Below are 8268 nucleotides of genomic sequence, written 5' to 3'. Positions count from 1 at the left end.
TGTACTCTCTGCTTTTGCTTTTTTGTATTCTATGCGTTCTTGTGTCTTAGGCATTCTTTGTGTTCTATGCGTCCATGTGTTCATGGCGTTGTATGTGTTGCTAATCACAGGGTCATACAGGGGATACTCTTAAATACGGTCATTTGAAAAAAGGATACTCTTAAATATGGTCAAGGACGCCCTTAAATATATATGGTCATGTGATAAAAAGTATAGTCTTAAATATGGTTAAGAATACCTTAGAATATGGTCATTTTATAAAAATATTTGAAATATAGAGTGCAAACAACTAATCCGTGCAACACTTATTACTAAATAGTACAAAATAATGCAAATTAAACAATAGAAAACAATGGAATTTGCATGAAATTGTGCTATTTAGTATTATACTAAAGTTTCACGGTTATATTGTTTGCTCTCTAACGCGCAATTGTTTATATCAGAGGACAGAGAAACTTGCGCAAAATTGTGCACAATTATTTTATAAAAGCAATATAAAACGGGCATGCATATCTCTGTACTGTGATATAAACACTGAGCTGTAGAGCACTTGCAAAGCAAGTTAGTGCTACTATAAGTTTCCTTCTCTTTTGTTCTTATAGCTCCCAGCGTGTTTATATCACAGTGCTGAGACATTCGCAGCCATTTTATATTCCTTACATAACGTTTATTTTTATCGCACTTAAATGAAAATTATGTAAAAAATCGGGAGTTTCCAATTTACTATTTATTATTTATAAAGCGCAAATGAAGATGTTAGATATAATCAAACCATCACCTCAACCTAATGCCACTACATGGTCAAACCTCTAATAATGACTCATTCTCGTGTGGATATCCTATACCTTAAACCCCCCCACCCCAGGAACTGTCTTGATTATCCCTATATAATTGGCTGGCTTTCAGTCTTTTATTTCTCGTGGACAGCTGCTGATTTTGTGGGCTCAGTATACATCCCCCACCCATGCCCCTTCCCCAGGGGCCGGTTTTATTGCTAATAGTGACTAATGCCCCACCTTGTGGGGGGAGGTAGGGCTGTCAACCCCCAAGATATTCAAATCTGGAGAATTGATAGGGAAGGTACATGACGTCGCAGCGTAACATTTTGTAACATTTGATGTGATTGGTTTATTTCTGACCAATCAGATTATCGCTTATATTACAATGGCCTGCTTGCAAGAACAGTTCATGAGGAACGTTTTGATTTTGTTAGCGATGTAAAATAACACAAAGAACATGAAATAATTGGAATTTTATGGTTGTGAAAGTCTAGTCTCACAAGACAAGAAATGGTCAGCTTCGGGGATTATCCGGGAGATTTGATACTCTAATCTGGAGACCGGGAGACACGGTCCAAAATCTGGAGACTCCCGGTTTATCCGGGAGAGTTGACAGCCCTGGGGAGGTGGGGTTGGAGATTGGCTGTTTATTCCCCAATTATCCCCCTCTGAGTCCCACATTTGTCCCGGGGCGGCAAAGGGGTCGGGGTTTTCATTGACTCAAGCATAATGACTACTAAAAAGTTAATATGGAGGCTAGTCTACTGCTTGTGCATGTGTAGTTTCAACAGCCCTGGTTGGTTCATCAGTCATTTCACGAGAGATTTTGGCAGTGATAAATAAAAGAAATGGTTGAGTATTCAGTAGTTTTCTTTATATTAACCATGGGATTCCACTAGCTTGCGACTTTCACTGGTTACATATTGTCTATACATTTTATTGTATTGCCCCAAATGTCTCGACTTGAATTGTTTGAAGGCAATAGAGTGTAACTAGGATATCTGCTATTAGGCATTTATGTTTGTTTACCAATACATGGTTATCACTCAATTCTGGTCAATTCTGATGGTTTTTGATAATATATTGAAAGAGTGGTATGGTAGTGATTATGATGATGACAATGATGACCGATGGTGTTGGATAATGGTGATAGTGGTTGTCATGGTAATATTGATGATGACGATGATGACCAATTAATGGTGGTGGATAATGGTGGTAGTGGTATCGTGAAAAAGTACTGTGAACGTTTAAAGAATCGTATTTCCCACAACGCGACAAAGGAGTGGTAACTACACAGGAAGCCCATACAAGCTTTGAGAACTAATAAATAATAATAACAGCTAATATTCACTCACATGAAGTTGTAGTGGTTTGAAATCACTACTAAAGAACAAGAACGACGTAAGTAACACTTCATGTGAGTAAATATTAGCTTTTATTATTATTTTTTTCGTTAAATTTCATTCAGTTCTTAAAGCTTGTATGGGCTTTCTGTGGTAACTGTTTGTTTTCTACATGGTATCCCTGTGGTGTCCCACGATGCTGTGTGGGCTTCGTCAAAAACGTAAACACACAAGATGGCGGAAGACGAAGAAAAGCATGGCTAAAAAAAACTACCTTTATCCGGTAAGAAATGCTTATATACTACACTAATCCATACAAATACAAAGGTAAGGTTTATTTATTGTTTTCTGGGTCCTTCCAAAAAACATTCGTCCTTCAACAGAGCATTTTATTTTGAACTGTCCTTTCATTTTTGCACTGAATCAGTTTTAAACTAAAAATCTTAAGCTTACTTAATGGTAAGCTATAAGATTACCATTACGGTTCCATATTCTTTTAAAAACCAGGTTTTATCGGGGGGGAGATATAGTATTGCGTTTTGCGAATTCACATATTGATATTCCCTACGCTTAGAAATCAGTAGCCCAATATTAGACGTATAGCCCAAAATAAAAGAAGAAATAGCCCAGTAAGCCCAATAAGTACTTTTAGAACTTACGAAAGCAATAATACCAACCATATACCGTATATATCGTAGGATAAACACAGGTTTATAAAATATTTGAAAACCAGACATATTCAGAACTACATGTACACGTATCAATTCAGCTGTAGAAGAAAAGGAGTCCCAATTATTTTTTTGCTGGCCATTCTTTCCCTTATGAACAAGCTGTGACATCATAGTGACATACTGTACATAGTGTTTTAGTGACCACACACATCATATTCTTGGACCTTTGTACCCAATTAAATCCTCTTCATTTTAGTATTCAAAGAAATTTCATTTAATGACTTGTGTCTTTATACATAAAGAATACTAATGAGGATGACTTTATCAGAAATAAAGCTACATTCAAATTTATATGAAAAATTAAATTCTCATTAAGGCCAGTCTCCTTTATGAGCACTGACAACCTGCAAAATCTCTTTCTCTTTTTCTGTCTATTGAAATACTCATGCTAGAGACATCAACAATTGCACAGTGTATGACCCCTCCAATAATGTTTCTCACGATTTTAAGGCATTTTTCAAGAATGTATGTTTACATTTCTCATTTTTTCCTGAGAAGCAAAATATGTTGCAGGTTGCTAAACCACCAACGGGTTGGCTCGGTTGGTTGAGCATCAGACTTTTAGAGTCCCGGCCAGACCAACACTCAGGGTCTTAAAATGACTGAGGAGAAAGTGCTGCCTTTGTAATTACATCTGCAAATGGTTAGACTTTCAAGTGGCTCGGACGACCACTTTAAATGGCGTTCCCTTCTCTCCACACTCATCATTACTAACCAATATCGGAGGGATGTAAAAGAACCACTGAGGATGTAATATTTAAGAAACCCTGGCAGTGAACACCCTCAGTGCCTACACTTCATACTAACCATCTCTCATGCTTTTAAATTGCATAAATGCAATCTGTCATTCACAACTCAATGTAAAGTGCCCTGGATTATATCCATATAGAAAGAGCATTATACATTGTCAGTAAATCATGAATCATAAATCATTGTCATTATCATTACTGAAATTGCGTTGCATCGTAACACTTCACCTTGGGAACTTGCGATGTTACAAGCATTGTGAGTCATTGCTGGAAAAATTGCACAGCTTAGCAGAACCTTAAGACTTGCACTCAATAAGTACTGTACATCAAATTGAACTTTGGCAATTTCAAAGAGTTGCTCTTCTTCCAATGAGCCCTGACAATAGACCTATCCCGAATTTGCTTGACTGACCACTAAACAATGGTTTGAAGTTGAGACTGAACTTGATTCTTTTATTTATCAAGTTCAACCTCGATTTGAAACCATTGTTTCGTGACCAGTCAAGCGAATTCAGGATAGGTCTATCGGAATCTAAAAGCCGGTTTTGTGTAGGGAAGAAAACTGGGGCCCAAGAGAAAAACCCTTGAAGTACAGGAGGGAAACCTTGAGCAAATCTACTCACATATGACACCAAGTCCAGTAACGAACATTGCCTTGGTGATCATGAGAAGAGTGCTCCTACTGCTGTGCTACCCATGCTTACTGTAGTTTTCAAACTAAGATATAACTCTGCCATCTGATCCTATCTGATGTGTGTTACTAAAACAGGCAACACGATTTTGACAATTTCCTCTTATTTTTATTTTCTATAGCTTCACCAAATCTGTCGTATTCAGTCATACCAAGCTGTGGTGCTGCAAAGCCTTTGTGAGATGATGCAGCACCATCAAGATCAAGTCAATCACTACTGAAGACAGGAATCATCGACCAACGATAAGTATATCAATATAAATAACATGGTTTAGAGATTGAAATCTAGAATCCTCCAGCAATGAAGAGAAGAAGAATTAGTCCAGCATTTTTCAGAAATTACAAGTATTAAAATAAAGAATTTAAAAGATATAGTTACTACATTACCTAGGCCATGAGAAAAGTATACCTTGTTCTCTACAGAATCTACCAGAGTGTGGAAATGCTGGAAAAAAGCTTGTCATGATCCCAACCACAAACATCAATGACATGTTTTTTCTTGCATTTCCACACTACAGTGGATTCTGTAGAAAAATTTTGTAGAATCTCAACAATTCTAAAATGAATTTTGTAAGAATTTTAGGACTTTACCTAGGTCTAGGAGTAAAAAAGTGGCTTTTATTAAGATTTGAAAAAAAGAAAACTACAGTGGTACCTCTATTAAGCGACCACCTATTAAGCTGCCACTTCTATTTAGTGGCCACTTTTCAAAGTCCCAAAATATTTGTCACTCAAGTACTGTATTTAATACACTTCTATTCAGCACCACCTTTTCTGGTTCCAAATGCTATTATTACCTCTATTATGTGATGTAACAACATCAACAGGAAACAACAGGAAACTCTTCTTTATTCTTTGTTGTGACAAGCTTACAAGCCGCTTATTCAACTCAAACATCCAGTGGTGGTTCTTTGAGAAGCATTTTTACAGTAGTTTCAGCAGAAATTACAGTGCAACAGTGAAACTTAGTTCTCAAAGAGTTTCTAGAGCGAGTTACAAAATTATTTAATTCAAATGTTGTCATAATCATAGTCCTAAATTGCTAATACACAATCATAATCGCATTATCTAGCCATTACTGGGTTATCTGGTGAGTTTCATGACTTTTCTTGTAGGCAACCTCTTTTAAGCAACACCTTGGCTAGATCCTGAGGGTGGCCCTACTAATAGATGTACAGTACCACTGTAGAAGGAATAGGACAAGTTCAGTGTTCGGCCATAGAACTGGTAACATGCAGGGCTTAAAATAACACAAATGTTTTAGGCAATGTTTCTTAACAAGTGAATTTTGAAGGAAATTTTCTGTTGACATATTCTCAACATCACAATTGACGATTATTTTTATCTTACTTGCAATCAGCAAAGCAGGATTGCATTTTGTCTTGCTATTTTGAGTCCTGCAAATATGTTTATTTCAAAAAATTTGTTTCATTTATGTTTTCTTTATGGTTTACAATAATTTTATTGGAAACATCTTATTCAAAACTACTATTTTTAGCACACTCTAATGTCACAGTTTAAGGTTAAAAAAGTATAAGTTTGTTTATTCAAAACCTTATACCCCATTCACACCTAAACATGTTTAGTTAAACTGTGTTTTCATTAGGAAAAAAATTGAAAACTAGAAACAATATAATGAAACTTTCTAAAATATTATGAGAGCAAAACAATGGATAATTTACATGCATTATTTTACCAAAGATTGTGCAGTGTCGTTCGTAGATAGTTTTCCAAATTTGTTTAGTTAAACCACTTTAAAACATGTTTAAGCCTTGGTGTGAATGAGGTATAAGACTATAAATAATTTAGAATTCAGAAAAAAATCACATATGAAAGATAATTTTTTTTTAAATTCTGCATTTATTCCAGTTTCAATTATTTCGATTTTAAAGAAATTAATTATGATATTGGCCGCTAGTTTAAGATTTTTTTCCAAAAAACTACTAGAAACTCTTCACTAGTTTAAAACACTCTTGTATATCTAACGTTACTTTTTATTTTTTGTACACCAGAAAAATGAAATAGAGCAGGTGCATGTTACATCATAGCAGGCATCTTGGTTGACAATAACAAAACATTCCTTATTAGCTTCTCTTGTTAGGTCAACAAGATGGTGGACTGTTTCATTGTTGTTTATATCTCAATGAATTTTGAGTCACATAGGTGCACACACTCTATACACTTGATACCTTGCAAAAGGTCCTAACCCGTCTCGATAGGATCACCACCTTATCGTGGTGAGGCGGTTTGCGTGTCCCAATGACCCCTAGAGCTATGCCGGCCGGAGTCATGTACTCCTGTTAGGCTCGCCCATGCCGGACAGGTCGAAGGGTAGGGGCCAGACGAAGAGTGATCCCACAAGGTCCTATCAGTGCTAACCGAAGTTGCCCTACCAGGCTAGGAATCATCGTCAGACAGTGCAAAAAATTACCGATTAACCTGACAGAGTCTAACCTTGTTGCCATTTATCAGATGGCTGTTCTCTTGCTGAATGTTGTGGGTAAGTTTACCGGGTGATGGCTCTTTGCAGATTTAATGGGAGTGCGCTGATGATGTAAATGACAGTCACTGTGAAGGTTAGTGTGAGTAGAAGTATAAATAATCATACCTTAATATTCAGGGGTATGTACGACAGTGATAAGTTTACGGTTTACCTACAGCAGCAAAACTATATCAACTAATTAAAAGAAAAAACAATTATGGAAAACGTTTAATACCAGGAGATCAGCATTAGGGGGGCATAGCCAAGAATTTCCTAAGGGGACCCAAATTCAAAAGTCTATTTTGTTCAAGCCCCTAAAACAACTAACTAAAAATAACAAAAGCTAAAAAGTGGCATGGTGAAAATGTAAATTATCATATGAATTCTAAAATGCCACAATAAGGAAAAATGTCATTACCAAAAATTTACAGTTACCACAACCAGAAAATAAACCTTAAAATCATATTGTAAAATCGAAAATATCTCACTTAAAGTGTAATTATAATCATTTAATGAACCTTACTCACACGGCCGCCACAACATTAGCGATAGATTCCTCCACACGTAGCCTCACATTCACCCAACCCACATGATGAATATCTTAATACCTGAATAACCTATAGAACCAGTCCCTCAGCAGACTATGAATATATTAATACTTAACTGATAGACCCAGTCCCTCAGCAGACTCTGAATATATTAATACTTAACTTCAAGTACATTATAGACCCAGTCCCTTAGCAGACTCTGAATATATTAATACTTGACTTAATACATTATAGACCCAGTCCCTTAGCAGACTCTGAATATATTAATACTTGACTTAATACATTATAGACCCAGTCCCTTAGCAGACTCTGAATATATTAATACTTGACTTAATACATTATAGACCCAGTCCCTTAGCAGACTCTGAATATATTAATACTTGACTTAATACATTATAGACCCAGTCCCTTAGCAGACTCTGAATATATTAATACTTGACTTAATACATTATAGACCCAGTCCCTTAGCAGACTCTGAATATATTAATACTTAATTGAATACATTATAGAACCAGTCCCTTAGCAGACGCTGAATATATTAATACTTGACTGAGTACATTATAGACCCAGTCCCTTAGCAGACTCTCTAATTGAATACATTACTGGCCCATTCCCTCTGAAGCCTCGCATTTACCCATGTGTTTATATATTAATACTTAATTGAATAAATAAGACCCAGTCCATCAGCAGACTCTGAATACATTAATTGAATGCATTATAGATCACAGCACTCTGATATATAAATCACTGTCGTGCAGTAAAACCTATGGGTAGTGGGGTGTGGTTATTTAGTAATTCTCCTACTTGCAATAATCCTCACAGTACAAAGGCTGCCTTGCCATCAAGGTACTCTCACAGGTCTGTAGGGAGTTCAGACTCTGATATTCTTATCAGCAGTGTTCACCATTAGAAGAGTTAGCTGGTATGGTTTCATAAGATGGCTGT

General features: G+C 36.2%; 1 long non-coding RNA gene across 1 annotated transcript; it reads right to left on the bottom strand.

The window, feature by feature from the left end:
• Positions 1-5125: 5125 nt before the first annotated feature.
• On the bottom strand, positions 5126-7417 carry LOC148909848 (uncharacterized). The gene is made up of 3 exons (XR_016120229.1): positions 7303-7417; positions 6748-6839; positions 5126-5476 (listed from the first exon to the last, which is right to left on the bottom strand). It is a non-coding gene; the product is annotated as an uncharacterized LOC148909848 (long non-coding RNA).
• Between the last annotated feature and the right edge of the window lie 851 nt (positions 7418-8268).

The sequence above is a fragment of the Actinia tenebrosa genome, unplaced genomic scaffold, assembly GCF_029948245.1.
Source record: "Actinia tenebrosa isolate PJP-AT-01 unplaced genomic scaffold, QUT_ActTen_1.0 PGA_scaffold1__47_contigs__length_23844297, whole genome shotgun sequence".
In the NCBI taxonomy this organism is placed as follows: domain Eukaryota; kingdom Metazoa; phylum Cnidaria; class Anthozoa; order Actiniaria; family Actiniidae; genus Actinia; species Actinia tenebrosa.
Note: the sequence above shows the minus strand (reverse complement) of the source record. Positions and strands in the feature narration are given on the sequence as shown.